This window comes from Gallus gallus, chromosome 12 (assembly GCF_016699485.2).
Source record: "Gallus gallus isolate bGalGal1 chromosome 12, bGalGal1.mat.broiler.GRCg7b, whole genome shotgun sequence".
NCBI lineage: Eukaryota > Metazoa > Chordata > Aves > Galliformes > Phasianidae > Gallus > Gallus gallus.
In genome coordinates, this window is record NC_052543.1 from 2,570,870 (window position 1) to 2,586,562 (window position 15,693).

General features: G+C 48.5%; 1 protein-coding gene across 35 annotated transcripts in view; it reads right to left on the minus strand.

Annotated features, from left to right (window-relative positions):
• Nucleotides 1–15,009, minus strand: part of IP6K1 (inositol hexakisphosphate kinase 1) — a 34,883-nt gene extending 19,874 nt beyond the window's left edge. For 5 of the 35 annotated variants that reach the window (XM_040646557.2, XM_040646543.2, XM_046900142.1 and 2 more), the window contains exons 1-4: nucleotides 14,909–15,009; nucleotides 14,584–14,638; nucleotides 10,332–10,431; nucleotides 5,777–5,833 (exon numbers count right to left, since the gene is read on the minus strand). The gene's annotated coding sequence lies outside the window, so the exon portion shown is untranslated. Of the gene's footprint in view, nucleotides 1–1,782; nucleotides 2,573–5,776; nucleotides 5,834–5,957; nucleotides 6,003–6,668; nucleotides 6,862–7,222; nucleotides 7,378–10,331; nucleotides 10,432–12,608; nucleotides 12,731–14,206; nucleotides 14,639–14,908 lie in introns of those variants that run through there. The other 30 variants (XM_015292893.4, XM_046900134.1, XM_025154611.3 and 27 more) reach the window with 19 other exon arrangements.
• Nucleotides 15,010–15,693: the final 684 nt, after the last annotated feature.

Below are 15,693 nucleotides of genomic sequence, written 5' to 3' on the forward strand. Positions count from 1 at the left end.
AAAGCTGCCCACACACACACACAGAGCCATCTTCTCTCTGGTGGTCCCTGCTCGTGCAAACCCAAGGCACCAGGGGACCATACAGATGTCAAAGTCTCCTGCAGGACTCATCTACACCTATGTTCCAGTGCTGCTAGATGAAGCATGAAACACTGGGAGAAACTGATCACCAAGAGCCTTGCACAAGGACTGTTTCTCACCCTGCAAAAGGTGACTTCTCAAAGCCTCTTTGATTCCCCCCTCTTTTAAGAGGATTATGAATGCTACCCTTGGGGACCTCTGCTCAGCTACTGGCCCGCTGCTATTACACATTAATACTGTGTCTCATCTCTTCGTTCTTATCAGCAGGGAGATATTAGAAGAATTTAAGACCACTGCTTAAAGATCAGGACTTTAAATGGAACCTCTAATGCAAGCAGGAAAAGCTGCAAGGAGGGGTGCCTGGCGGGGACTGGGCTGCAGGTCTGCTTAGTGCTTAAATGCTAATTCAGCTCCTTTACACACAGAGATTGCAGGCTACCCTTCAAAGCAGATATCTTAATCAAGGAGCAATTAAAAGCTTCAGATGATTTTATGCCAAAAAATTAGGGCAAGAGAAGCAAACCTGGTGCGTGAGCTGTGGGCAGCTCTGAACAGACCGCATCAAACCAAGGAGAACACCCCAGCTTGCAATAAGTTGAGGCACTGCGGCAGCACCACGCTGCAAAAAACACCTTGGCACCCCAAATGCAAATCCAAAGGGTAGGCTGAAGCAAAATCAGTCCCATAAATCCTTGGTTTTCACTGAGATCAGGAAGGAACAATTTCAGGACAATTGTTATTTCAGGTTTTGCACCTTCCAACAAAGGACCATTTGGACATTTCTGAATGGAGCCTACGAAGCAAGTCCTAGGCAACGGTAATTAGTGAATCAGTTAATTTGCCATTTAACTGTGTGCAGACTTGAAGCACTCCATGCTGCACTGCAGGTGAAGATTCGCAGCTTTCCCCTCACCATTTAATCTAGGTTAAAATGTATTATAAATACCGTAGTCACGAAGGCTGCAAGAAGAATTTCCATGAAGGAAAAGGCCAGCAGGTCGGAGCGTGCTGCCTGCAAGGGCACAGCATCTCTGGGAACAGAGATTTCAAATGGGATTAGACACAAGGGATAATCCCAACAGCCCCTTCTGACCTGGGACAAATGCTTAAAACGTGCTGTTATAAAAGCAGCACATAACCAACACAGCAGAAGGGCTTCTCAGATGCATCTCAAAGAGCACTCCGTGGTTTGGGCTGTTTTAGACTACACAGACTGAGGGGAGAGTGAAGCGTTTGAACCAGGAGCTGAGTGCAGAAGCTACAGTGTTAACCACAGGAGCACAAAAGCCACAAGGAAACAAACCTCAAATAATTATTACAGAAGTTGTAAGTGTAGTGGAGCTTAAATTATACACCTTAAGTAGTTAAAAAAAGTCACTTGCTGCAGGTAATTGATTTCCACAGCAAGATCCACAGCTGGGACAAAACAGAGCTTCTAATGGCTGCTTTTAATTCTGCAGTGACAAAAAACCTCCAGGCAAAGGTAATGTAAGACCATTAACCTCTTTGCTCAGAACTGGCACCTTCGTTCAGCACGCCACCACATTCGATAGCACAATCTGAATTCTTAATGCCCAAATGCAGCACCAGCTGCAGCAAGTCTATTGCTATTAACAGCAGTAATGGAAAACAAGCCCAAAGCAAGCGTCACACGCTGAGTTCAGGAATCACAGCTCCTCAGACACAAGCAGATATACCTACATGGGCAGAGCTCTGACAGCACTCTTCCCAGGCTGGGAGTCCCAAAAAGATCACCAGATGCTCCCCTGTGTATTCCCTGTAGCTTTCACAAGTTGTGAAACCCAGATCTTCGTGTCCCTTTGGGTTTGGGGTTAGGGCCGATGTCAACTGCAATATCATACGCAGTTTGCAACCACTGGAACATAATGCCACAGGAAAAACCTCAGGGACACTGAAGAGAAATCAAAGTACACAGCAAATCTAGACTGATAGGCTATTATGCTATACGGTGTGTCAAATCCAAAGAGGCTGTAACCAGACAAAGATGAAATTACTTTACATTTTGAGCCACTGCTTTTCCTCTTTAGACTGACCTCCCAGTATTCCACACACATCCTTCATGCTTAAGCCAGGCATGCCAAGCATCTCCAGAAGAGCTGTGTGCTGTACACAACTGTAGCTTACATACACACAGATGACCAAGTGAAGAACAATACAAGGTAATCTTGAAGAACACCCACGTCAACCTCTCCAAACATACCTCAGAAAGACAGATTAATCTATGATCATCAGCAACGAGACGATGGAATTTCAGCTAAACAGCCTTCTATATACTGCCATCCACCCAACCTCATCACATTGTGGCAAAAACAAGGAGCAGGAGGGTTGTCCAGCTGTGTACAGAGAGCTCTCTGTGAATTAGTACTTCATCCTCCTCTGGTTCCATTCACTTTTTGCAGCACTCCTCAGTGTGCTTACAGCCATACTCCATTCATCCAGACCATAACATCCAAACCTGCATTCGAGAATACTGTGGGAGATGGCATCAGAACACTTGGTAATGTTGAGCTAGATGGCCTCTGCTGCTCTTCCTCATCCACAAATACAGTTCATGCATCACAGAAGACAACCAGGTATCACTCATCCACAGTAAATCCATACTGACTGTTCCTTCACATGCCCAGAAAGGTGCTAAAAAGAACCTGTCCCACGACTGCCCCCGGGACCAAAGTGAGGCTGACCTGCAGTTAGTTGTCTGGATGATTCTTTGGGTCTGTTCTGAAGCCCACTACAACATTTGCCACTGTTCAGCAACCGCAGCCCTCCCTGCAGCACCATGACATTCAAAGATGGCTACAACATGGCCAGCTCTGCGCCCTTAAGTGCAGACCACCAGGCCCCATGAATGCATAAGGGTCACGTTCTCTCAAGCAATCCCCAGCCCTGTTTCCATTTGCCTCTGGTTGTCATCCCCTCTTTGAAACTTACCTCTAAACACAGAGGTCCAGGAGACCTCACCACTGAAGGCTGGGCAGAAACAACAATAAAACCACTCATTCATTAACACATTCAGCAGAGTTCACTTTACCTTTGTTTAGTCCTTGACTGCTAATGGACAGACAGAAGCTACCTCATACCATCAGGAACACTGTAATAAACACTGTCCTGAGAAAAAAAGTAGCTGCTTCCACAATTCCAAGACAGAAATGCAGACTAACGTAGCTGAGTTTGTTCTGTCTGCATTCCAGGTTGTCACAGAAACCACAGGTCTCTTTGCAGGATGTAAAACCAGCTCACTGGAGAGGTGCATGACCCCATTTTTAATGTATTTGGCAAAAAAAAAAAAAAAAAAAAAGCCTCTTTCCCAGTGTTGGCAAGGCTGAGCGAGTTCAGCACAGGGAAAGCAACTGTGCAAAGAGCAAGCGTAGGTCCTCCTGAAAAAGAACTGCAGTTTCATGGAGAAGATTTTTCTGAGCTTTAAGTAGGAAGAATCTACACAGCAGAATAAAGAACTCAGATTGTTACCCAGATCAGATGGCAAGCAACCAGACTGCTCTGGGTATAGGAAGATGCTTCCTGATGCTTCCATACTCCCATGGCCTTTACATGGATAATATCTCAGCGTATCACACACGAAGCAGTCTAAAGCCGTTTTAAAGCTCCCCAAGAGAAAGGAGAACCAAGGAATGCACTGCTGGCAGCCCAGCTCACTGCTGCAGGCTTCCAGCACTGCGCAGGCACCTCACTGTGCCATGCTCCCCCTGCCAAAGCCATGGCATCGCCTGCTCTGCCCGGAAGCGTAGCATAAACAGAAGTACATTTATCAGACTCCAGAACTGGCAAGTCTCCCCTGCCCCCTTCTGGGAACAAGGTGGATTTGAAACCTTCAGTATCTATTTTCAACAATGAAAGTGTTCACTTGGGCAAACAACCAAAAGAAAACCAGAATGAGCTTTTGCCTCAAGCAGGGTTCTCTTCAGCAAAGATATGGATATAATTAAAGCACATCTCCTTCAGCAACAGAGACAGGCTTGGGCTGGGTTTTCTTTATCCACACACTGAAGCCACTAACAAACTCGTGTCTGCCAGAAAGCAGTGTGACAATTCGCTGCTGCTCCATGGTTAGGACTAAGCCAGGTCACGATGCAGATACGCAGTGCAGACTCCCTGTCCTTTACCCCCACTATCTCCACCACTTTCCCAAAACGAAAAGCAAGATGGCAACTACAAAACTTGCATGATGTGCATTAACTACTGCTAAGCCTTCTCTACTAGCTCCGGAAATTACATTCTCTTAATCTGCTGAGTGAGACCTGACTTAAGCAAAAATCCCTTTGCAGCAACTTGCCAACCTCGGGTATTTATCTCGAGATCTTAAATGCAAAAGACAAACAGAACTCATTAGGACTGGTGGAAAAAAAATTCTACCACCTGCCTCTTCCTCACACTGCTAGCAATGAAAACATGCTAGAGTTTGCCTGTACGTTTTTGCACTTCATAGCATTAAGAGATTTTGTTTCCTCTTCACCTCCGTAACACAGTTCTGCTGCCCAGAAAACTGACCCAGATAATCAAGCACTTTTCTTTTGCCTCTGCTTTACCTATAGGTTAGTGAAGAGGAAGGACAAGCAAGCACATGCTCCCAGCACGACGAGGGGAAAGGACTTCCCAAAGCAGTAGAGCACGGTTACTGTTAAGCCAACCAACTCAGGATTTGTGAATAGAAATGTATTTCATTTTGAAGAGACAGACCCTGCAGTAGGTATCCGAGAACTCTATCCAGTAAGCACACTGAGAACAACTACATGTTCTGTGCCCTCCTTGCCCTTTGCAAACTCAGCCTCTGAGGAGCAGGCGCAGGCTCCAGTGCTCAGGAAGCAGCATGAATGTTTTGTTTCCCAGGAATTAGAGCAACATCTAGATTTAAATCTATCAAGCCTGCGAGTTATGCATCAAAGCAAAACACCAGCATGCAATGAAGAATCATCACATGCAAGCTAATCTCCTCTTTAACGACTTTCAAAATCCACATTTAATTTGGCTTGCTTCAAACTCACTGTAAAGCAACTTTACAATTACTGCGATACGCTGTGGGCTGTGACACTGCTCTGATCCATCTCCTCCTCACATCTATACACTGCTCTTTTCCTGAGCTGTTTAAGAATTAATTATACAGAAATGAACATCATTAGATAAAGGGATTCCCAGCAACTGGCTTTCTTAAAGGAACCACGGGATCTCTGACCTCAGGAAATCTGCAGCTGTGCCCATTCAGGACCACTCTTTCTAAAAAGAGGGCAAGCCTAAGATCCAAACAAGCAAACACATCAGTACTACTCCCCTCTTCTCACTTCTGTCCAGAAACAAACGTGCTTAGCCATGGTGTGAATCTTACCTCTGCCTCCTGCCACCCCTACACCACATCAGAGTAACATTCTGATCTGAGAATCTTCTGCCAAAACTAAAGATACACGAGCAGTACATTTGAGCAAAACCAGATGAATACTGTGACTTGAATGCATCATCTGAATAAGCTCCACCTATCCTTCCAAGTAAAGAAAGGCAGGAGCAGTAAGCTTCACAGCCTCGTGCCATCTGCAATTTCACTACCCATGAGGGCTCTCATCTGACACATCCAGGCAGATACACCTATGAATTTTTGCTGTCGGTTGAACTTGAGTGTGAAAAGGGAGGGAGGTGACTGGCATTGGAATCTTCTCGTTCTTTGTCTTACCGTGAAGGTAAAGCTGATCAAATACTTTGCTTCAGCTGGGCGTGTAAGCTTCCCCACCTAGAAAAAGACAGCATTTTATTTGGCAAGCCCTAATTGCATCACGGGGTCTTATCACACAGCCCAGCTGTTGTCTGAACACTGTCAAAACATTCAAAGCAAGGAGAAATACAGAAAGCCTTACACCTTCCCACTGCAGCTGAACAGGTCAGAAGTGCCGAGCCGTCACCTGGACGAAGCAAGATGCAACCAAAGAGAAGCAGGGAGAGGTTACTGGTGTTGGTGCTTCCACTGAAGGCTTCGGCACCCTCAGCCAAACCACTGAGCATTGGCACACCTCAGCCATTGGCCAAACAGCACGGCAAAAAGGAACAGCAGAACGGTGAAGTAAACTGTTGAAAAGACTGCAGTTTGGAGATCATTTTATTTCTAGTAATCCTTTGCATTCCAGTTCAACTTAGTCTTACCTGATAGTTAACTTCTCAAGATTGCTGGAATTGTTTGCCCCAATCCATTAACTACTGAACAGAGATTGCCAATGCCAGCTAAAGTTAGGGCACTGCTTTCAAGTGAATGCAGTGCTGCGTTTGGCCAAAGAATCTTTAGCAACTTTTCTGCTCAAAACGGCAGAAACAGAAGAGGATAATCTAGAAGCACATCACTTCCACGGGAAGATTTAAGAGCACAAAAGCAAGATTAACCAAACAAATTCCCTTCGTTCTGGTAAACAAAGTCCTGTGCCAAAAGAAAAGGAGCAGCTGCTATCTAGCAGTTCCTTCTGCTGGCATAGTTGCAAGGCACTAACACCAAACCAGATCCAGGGGTTTGCTAAGCAGCAGAATACGGTCAGAGAGGCAGAGAAGTGCAAAGCAGCTGAATGCAGTGTGCTCCATACCGTAACACCAGTCAGTGCCCAGGACATGGCTTCGCTTATCATGAGAGAAGGGAACTGCAGGCTGCTCTACTGTGCTGCGTGGATAGCCATGCTGAAATAAAGGTGACAAGGTCTGCACGGAGAGGTAAAGTCTTTGTATGAGACCAACTGAGAGATGACTGCCATTGTGCCCCACTGCTCTCCCTTTTTTTAACTGCTGATGAAAAAAATGGATTAAACCAGAGAAAATGCATATTGGGACTCTGTTTTTCTAATACTTATTTCCTTCAAAAGTCAGTCCTGGCAGCCCATGTGCTACTCCCAGCAATGAAAAAAGCCCTCACACCACTGCCTCCCCTCTCAATAGCCACAGCAAAACAAGCTTTACTTCAACAGCCTGGTTCTTCATTGCAACTGCACCTACATTAAGGGATTCCAGTGGCAGAGCTGCACCAGACAAGATGAACCTGTTGATTAATGCAGCTGTCCCAAGCATTTATAGTAGAAACGACCTTATAGGCACATCCACAGGGATTAAAAGCCACATAATCACACTGCAAATCCACGCCCCTTACTTGTTATCAGTTTAATTTTCCTAAGCAGATGACCCTTAAGGGTCACAGGCAAGAAAAGTCAGGCTACAGCTTCTGAACTTGAGATCTGTTCAGTCTAATGTTTTCCAGGTAGAAGTACTAAGAAGCCTGCACATTATCTTCTATGGTGAACCCACCTACAAAAAATAGAAGGAAAGAAAAGTCTGAGCAACTTTCTTGTTAGACTCAGCTCAGTGCTAGGAAAAAAAAAATCTGAATTCTTACTGAATTCTTCTTATCCTTACTGCATGCAAAGAAACAGTGCCAAGAAGATACAGGGATTCAAGTGCAAGATTTCACTTTTCAAGTTAGGGCATAAAAAAAATAAGGTAAAAATTCTGTCACAGCAAACATTTTAGACAAAAATCTGCACTAAAGCTAGTACTTAATTTCAGTAAAGCACATATAAGATCTGAGGGTGCTTAAAGCTAAGGCAGCAGATTTAGTCTGAAACTGGCTACAAGGCTAAAGAGAACTTCACACAAGGACACTCTTGCTTTCCTAGTGATGATTCTAAAAATCCAATGTGGCAAAACACACAGAAAATACAGCTCGGGGTCAGGGAAGGGGTTCTGATACGGGCCTTCCATTATCATCTGCAGGATGCTCGATCACTCAGACTGAAAACCTCACAGCTGTCAGAGCACCTCTGGAGCTGTTTTGTGGTCTGCAGTGCGCTTTGGAAGGTAAAGGGCAAAGAATGAAGACACTCCCAGCCACCTGAGCCACAATGAAAGGCAGTCTGAATCTGAGGGCATTTTCTCAGCAGATACACAAGTTGGACAGCCAGTCACAGCTCCACAGCTTGGCGAGATGGTATGCATTCTGAAGGGCAAAAAGCAAAACTTGGCATTTCAAACATCTGCAATATCATAGCACTGCCATCCTTTGGTGCTTCCTTCCCAGAGATCCAGAGTAAGAAGGGCTCTGCAGAAACATCCACGGGGAAGGGTGCACTTAGATGCCAAAGCAACAATCACTGAACGCAATTCCTTCTACTGTATTTTTAAGGTCTTTCTAAATAAAAGAGCCCTCTAATGCTTCAAACCTTCATTACTTCTCTCCTTACGCTGTGTGCTGAGACTGGACAGCAGGTATCTCAGCATACCCCAGCACAGCAGCCAGCTGATTCTGAAGGCCTGAAACACAAAACTCCTCCTTTTCAGAATAAGTAAAGAATCAGGTAAACAAAGCCTACATTTAACTTCCCATTCACTGCAGCAGTTGGAAACAAGTTCTTACAGACACCCCCCAGGTCATACATTTCCAGTGCCTTATCTAGACGTTAAGCTGCTCAAGCAGAGCTCAAAGCTCTTTCCAGCAGGCTTTCCAGAAGGCCAGTTAGAACTGAGGCCACCATCTAAGTAACAGAAGTCTGAGGCCAATAAAGAAGTCATCTGTTAAAGCTGAGCTACTATCAGACTGCGTCTATTAAAGTGAAACACCTGTACATACATACACAGAGGTCACCCCAAAAGTAGTAGTTCCCACGGAAATAAATAGGAGATGCAACAGAAAAAAAGACTATGTATGGAACCTGCTTGGGTTTGGGTGGGGGGAAGGGAGGATGGGGGCCATGATGATCTCTAGAGGTCCCTTTCCAACCCCTGCAATCCTGTGATGGCTGTGATTAACTAACAGCACAGTAACAAAAAGACACAGTCTAACTTAACTAAAAGAATAACTAACAGAGCAGTTTTCTGCAGGAAAAACAACAGTGCTGATACTACAGGAAACATCACTTTACACAGTACCTGAAGAGTAAAGAGCAAAAGCTGTTCGGATTTTGCAAGGTACAAAACAGTGCTATTTGTTCAGTCTGACTAAAGCAGTTGGTGGTTTTCTCAGTTCTATACAGGATGTTTAAAATGTGCCTGATAATGCTTACTGATTCAGATTTAGCTACAAATTTCAGTAAGCATATTCAGGTCAGCGTTCAGACTTCAGTGCATAAAGCAGCTTTGTACCCAAAGAAAATGTCACTTTTACAGCTTAAGAAAAAGCATCAGACTCAGTCCAGACAGGAAACAAAGCAAAACATCCCAATGTTCTCATAAGTAAGAATACTTGAAGACAGACACATTTCATCTTGGCAAAACCTGCATATTCATGCTTAGCCTGGCGTGGAGCTTACACACAAATCAGTTTGGAAAAGTGAAATATTCCTTCTGCTAGGCAAGGAGCACTGTGAGGGCCTTCCAAAGCTCCTTTGCTAGTTTTGCTTACAATCCACAATGCTACAACAAGGGAGCAGTTACACTTCATACTCTGCAATAGCTTCAGCATCTTCATTGTAGTCGCTCTTTGGTTGTTTCAGCCACTAAGACACAGGACCACGCAGTCCCCCAGGCCTCGCTCCCAAATCCTTCCTGCTTTAAATAACTCACTGACATCTGCAGACAGTGCTGCACTGATTCTGGTGCTCGAAGCTGCTTATTGCCTGTCGTTAGCTGTAAGGAGATCACAACAGTCTCCCCACATAGGCTCGAGCTGCTCAGACAGGACTGTCAAACGATACAGAACAAACAGCCCTACCCTGTCTTCATGTGCCCTTCTGGTATTTCTAAATTCACCTTCTGAAATGCTTGAAAACACTTTGATACAGTGGACAACTAGCCTGAATTCAAGCTGATGTGCTATTTTTAAATGGACAGCTTTGAGAAGGGGGAAATACAACTCACCATACAATAGAGGGGAGAAAAAGAGGGGGGGGGGGGGGGGGGGGGGGGGGGGGGTGGAGACAATAATCAAGTCCCCAAATCAGCATTAAGGTAAGTCAGCTGCAATTCAGCCACCAAAACGGCCAGAGTTGCTAATGCATGACAGATTTAGCTTCCAAATCCTGACAGCTTAGTTCTTATTATAAAGAACTGTCATCTAATTGATTACAAGTTAATGAACAGTGAGCCTTTAGTGCTTTTACTGGGTGTTCATGTAGTTTCCTTTTAATGTAAGAGCATCCTTCCCAGAAAATACACATACTATAAGGATAAAACTACAATATGAGAAGTAAGAAGCAAGCGACTAGTTTTTCTTTGCATGATATTTAATGTGGCTGCATTTGTGTTCTGGGGAAAACAGAAAAAGTTACCTTTGAGATGTTACCCAAACTCTCTCTGTTGAACAGTCAGCGGAATACGGAGCCAACCTCTTACAACCAAGAGGGCACGGGATGCCAGAAGCAAGTCAGCCTGCAAAATGTTGTATGGAAACAAGTTAGCAAGGACTAACTTAGCTTTCGGTCAGATCTTCACCTGTGTCATCAATCCAGAATATCTGAGATCACACTCCCTCCTTCAAGGCTGGGACCTAAATTCAAAGTGAGCTCCTTTCAGGACGCAAATATTCTCACATACTCATCAGGGCTCTGACAGCTGCTCTTAATTAATTTATAGGGCCCACTGCCCCCCAAGTGACTCCTCCAAGCATCAGCTGATAGTTACCAACCAGCAGGTGAAGCAAAAGAGAGTGCCCGTCTGTTCTTCATCTGGCCTGGTTCACAACACAGCACTCCAGTGGATATTAATGAAGAAGAATTATGCATTAAATGGTGGCAGCTGACCAGGAACTGCTGCAGCTCCTAATACCAGGGAGGTAACTTTTGGCAAAGAAGCAGGACAGCTGGTGGAGGAGATAACCTTTCTAACTACAAAAGCTAAATCAGACACAGCTTATCTGGCAGAGCTCTTAACCACGCGTAGTAACATCCCATCAGGATAGGCAAATTATATTGCAACTTTCTTTACTGCCTTTATCAGATCTGGTTGGCACTGACCTTCTATTAATAGAACTACAGCAGTTACACCCAAGTTGCCTTTAAACAGAACCAAGTGCAGTAACGTTAACGGTACTGTGGGTATCACAATACGGAGGCACCCTCTAATAGCAAATCTTAATCCCTTATTCTGGAATAATTGCTATAACAGGCTGCCCAGAGAGGCTGTGGATGCTCCATCCCTGGAGGTGTTCAAGGCCAGGCTGCACGGGGCCCTGGGCAGCCTGCTCTAGTGTTAGATATGGAGGTTGGTGGCCCTGTATGTGGCAGGGGGTTGGAGCTCGGTGATCCTTGGGGTCCCTTCCAAGCCAAGCCATTGTGCGAGTCTTCCAAGAGAATGGGATAAAATCCTTTCTTGTAAGTGAAACTGACCATATACTGACAAGGGTTATGCAAAATAACAGCTTAAAGAAGCGTGCTTCTTTTGCACAGTTATTGCCACTCAGAATGCATACAGAAAATAAAAAGGCAAATAACTTGCTCCCAAGTACTACCTGCAAGGTAATTAGCACCTGAAGGGGACTACATAGGAAGCACGAGCACCCCAACATGACAATTAGGAGAGCTGCATCCATTAGAAAGTGCATCTACTCGAACAGCATGCTGGGAAAGCCAAAAATAACAGCTGCTGCCACATCAGAACAGCTAAAGCACTGTGCACAGGCAATGCCTGCAAAACAGAAACTAAGCAGCCATGCAGACACTTCCTCTTCCTCCCCCACCACCCTTATGACAGCAGCAACAAACCTGAGATTAAACACTTGCCAGCACCCTGCTCTGCATTCCTGTCACACCAGGGATACAAAAGGGAGACTGCCAGCTGCTCCTCTGCACATCTGAAGGGTTCCTTCAGTTTACAACAAGTCGTGCAAATAGTCAGCATGACTCTTGCAGAGGTCTCTGTCGCATTTTCTTTGTTCCTTTCACTCCTTCCTCCAGCTCACCCATCTCAGCTCACGAGGGAACCCCCTGTATTTAGCAGCCTGGCTTTCGATACGTTCTTTCTCAAAGGCTGAGAAGTCAGAAATTACAGACATTCCTTTTAGCCAAGTCATACTGTACAGGGCACAGAGTGAGGGCTCTGCTGGACTGCCACACATCTGCAAACATCACCGGTCAACTTCAAACCCACACCCTGCCCAGCACCACAAATGGAGTGATGCTGCCAACAGAAGGGAAGAAACTGCCAGGCTGCAGCTTCCAGCCAGCACTAACCTGCAGCCTTCCGACACTCTGCAGCCCAGCACTTAACTTTGCTGCACATCTCAACCACGTTAAAGCTGTGGATGGATCGGAGGAATCTGATAGCAGCGTGTTAAGTGCCTGGGTTACAACACAACGCCTGACTAATGGCCCAAACAAGGTCTTCATCAGATATTCTATGGCTTCAACCACAGCTGCAAGAAACTGACCTGCTCAAGAGTAAAGGCTGTACACATTTGACTTCACACTTAACAGCTATGCTCCTTACTCAAAAGACAATCCACAAGACAGCATGCTCCACCTCATAGCCCACTCACCAGCTCCACAGCAACCTCGAGAAACAGCGAAATGAACTAACATCTAAAATGCAATCAAAACCTATACAGGCACCTGGTGATCTGTTAAAGCAGGAGGCTGTGTCCTGTAAGCAGATGGTCAGCAGCCAGCTCCCGGCCTGGGCAGGGCTCATCACCTCACGCTCGTGGGGCTTCACAAGGTCACGTTTTCAGAGGCTGATAAATTTAATAAGCACCATATGTGGGCGAGGGAACGAGAGAAGAAAACACTAGGAAGCTTAGCGTGGACAAGAATAGCGTGGAACTGCACGATTAAGAACAAATTGTAATGCTTGTCGAGGAGGCCAATTAACTGATTAAGGCTGCGGGTACAACTTCAGCTTGGGCATTCTTTGACCAGAGCGCTTGCTAGTTTAACCTTGACTTCCCAATACTGGCAATGGAAACAGAGTAATTGCAATTCTGATGTCGTGTACAATCTGCCACTAGAGGGGGGGATCCCCCACAGCACACCTAATTTTGATTTTGCCTTCCAGTGTATTTTGAAAACAAGGACGTGCCCAACATTGCCATCCTTATGATGAAGCAGATTGTGCTGCTGCTCACAAAAGCAGGAGGGAAGAAGTTTGGCCAGGGTGGATGTCTTCAACTCCCTGGTCAAACTGCTAAGGCACAAACACTCAGCTGTCAGCAGGGAGAGGGCATGACCCTCCTGTTGGTTCATCTATACGAGCTCAGAGCAGTAGGAGCTACGTGGAGGAGGTGGCACAAATTCCCAGTGACTAGAAGCAGATCCTGGAAACCTCTCTCATCTTGCCAGTGATTCGCTCTCACTTGCTCTTTTTCAACATCAAAAACACACAAAGCTGCCAGGAGGGACTTGCTGGATAACCAGAGTACCAACTACCCAAGGGAAAACACGTGCAGGGCTCAGAAGAGGACCCTGTCCTTCCCAGTCCTGCAGTCTTCTCCCTGCAGTTATCATATACGCTGAATTCTGCCTCAAGGAGCCAAAGCTCACTTCCCCTGCCCTCCCTGAAGTCCTTATTAGACAGGAAGCAGAAGCAACGCCATGAAAAGGACACGTCAGGTCAGCCTGATAGGCTCTCACCAGCATGGAACACAGGTTGTTCATTCAAACACCTGGAAACGGTTGGATGAAACTAACGCTACTGGATGAGAGCTTAGCAACAGGAAAACTCAGGATACAGAAGACAAGAGCTCTATGCAGTTGATCCATCAGCCCAACGTTATCTTGGTACATAATGAGTTCACACTTAATCTTTTCAAAGCGCACCACTGCTCCCAGCTCTAAAATAGGGCACTTACCTTAGGGCAGTGCTAAGCTAACCCAGCCACAGGGAAACAGCCCTCAATCTCAGCCACAGGGAACCGCTGTGTAGGATTAAGATGCCCCACAGTAGGCCTGTTTAGGTTAAAGGTGATGACACCTAACAAACGATGCACCCAATTCTAAATCAAGCTCCTGCCAGACTCTCAGGGTAGCTCGTCCAAAGCCTCAGGCCAGCAACCTACATCCAGAATAGGGTATTTTTCTACCTCGAAGCCCTGACTGTTAGCACGCAGATCAGTCATCTGGTCAGACACATGGGCTCAATAGATAAAGACGTTACAGAGCAGCCCTTTGTTAGACGTGCTGCCAGGCAGCTCGACACGGATCAGCCAACGGACCCACAGCACTACGGCGTCGCACAGCGCTTCCTTGGCAGGGCTCAGCCCCAGGATTCAGCTGCGAAAGCTCACAATACCGAGCTGAGACAGACGGCTCTGAGGGGAGGAGAGCGCAAACACGGCAGGCCAGGCTGAAACGACAAAAGCAGCACACAGCGAAGCACGTTGCTGGAAGGAAAAATGGGGGCTCTGGCGATTCAGAGCTCTAAGATGGAGGGGCACGGAGCCTGGCAGCGCTTCGGATCCAAACCCAAGCCGTCCCCAGCCACGCTCACACACACGGCCACGCGCAGCCGGGCACGGCGGCTGCTGACGCCCGCGGACCCGCCGAGCACAGCCGGGCAGCGCTCCGCCCGCTGCCCACGCCGCTCCCTCACCATGCCGCTCTCATGGCACCGCCGCGCTCCGAGGGCTCCTCGCCGCACGCAGCCTCTGCGGAAGGAAAGGCACAGAGGGAGGGCCGATAGGGCTGCCGCCGGGCTCGCCGTGCGCCGCGGTCCCCCGACCCACAGCCCCAGAAGGACCCGGCCCAGCCCGGCCCCTCCCGCCCGGACCCCCACCCCCTCCCCACCCACCCTTCACGCGGCCGCGCCGCTCCCCCCATCCCATCCCCTCTCCTCCTCTCCCCGCTCTCCTCGCGGGGCGGCGCTCCGTGCCCACCCCCCGCAGCACCGCTCCCAGCCCTCAGCCCGCCGCGCTCACCGGGGCGGCTCCGCCTGCCCGGCCGGGGGCTGCCAACCCCGAGCCCCCAGCGCCGCCGCCCGCTCCCCGCCGTTCGAATCAACAACAAGATGGCGGCCGCCGAAGGGGCGGAGCCCCGGGGCGCGCCGTCATAGCAACCGCGCCGTCCAACGCCCGCCCCGCCGCGCTCCGCGGCAATCAGTAGCCGAGCCCCTCCCGCCGGGGGCGAAGCCGGCGCGCTGATAGGCCGAGACGGACGTCGGTCAAACCTAAAGCCGCCCCGCCCCTTTGCGAGCAAGGACCGCCTCCGGATGGCCGCGCACGTTAGGCACACGTGACACCGCCCGACGGCCCGCCTCCCCGCGAGCCGCGCCGTCTCATTGGCCACCGGGGGGAGGACGCCGGACCAATGGGCGCGGCGGAGCGAGCGCGGGCCGCGCTGGGAGCCCCTCTATGGGCACGGCCCGAGGAGCGGCGCGGCGTCGCGGGGCGGGCGGCCGTACCGCGCACAGTACCGCCCCGTGGCCGTGCCCGCGTTCCGTCCTCCCAGCTCCGTTCGAGGCGCCGACCCCCCCCCCCCCCCCGCTGCCCCGCGGCGCCCCGCGGCATCACAGCGCAGCGTGCAGTCCGCGCTCCGTTTAATGGCTGCGCCCCACGCGCGGCGGGCGCTCGGGATCCCCGTCCCGCGCGGGGCGCTCAGATCCAGCGCCGTGCCCCGGTGACGCTGTCGAACAAGTAGTCCCTGCCGGTCCCTGCGGGGGGAGCGGCGCTCAGCGCGTGCCCTCGGCCCCGTCCCCCCCCCCGGG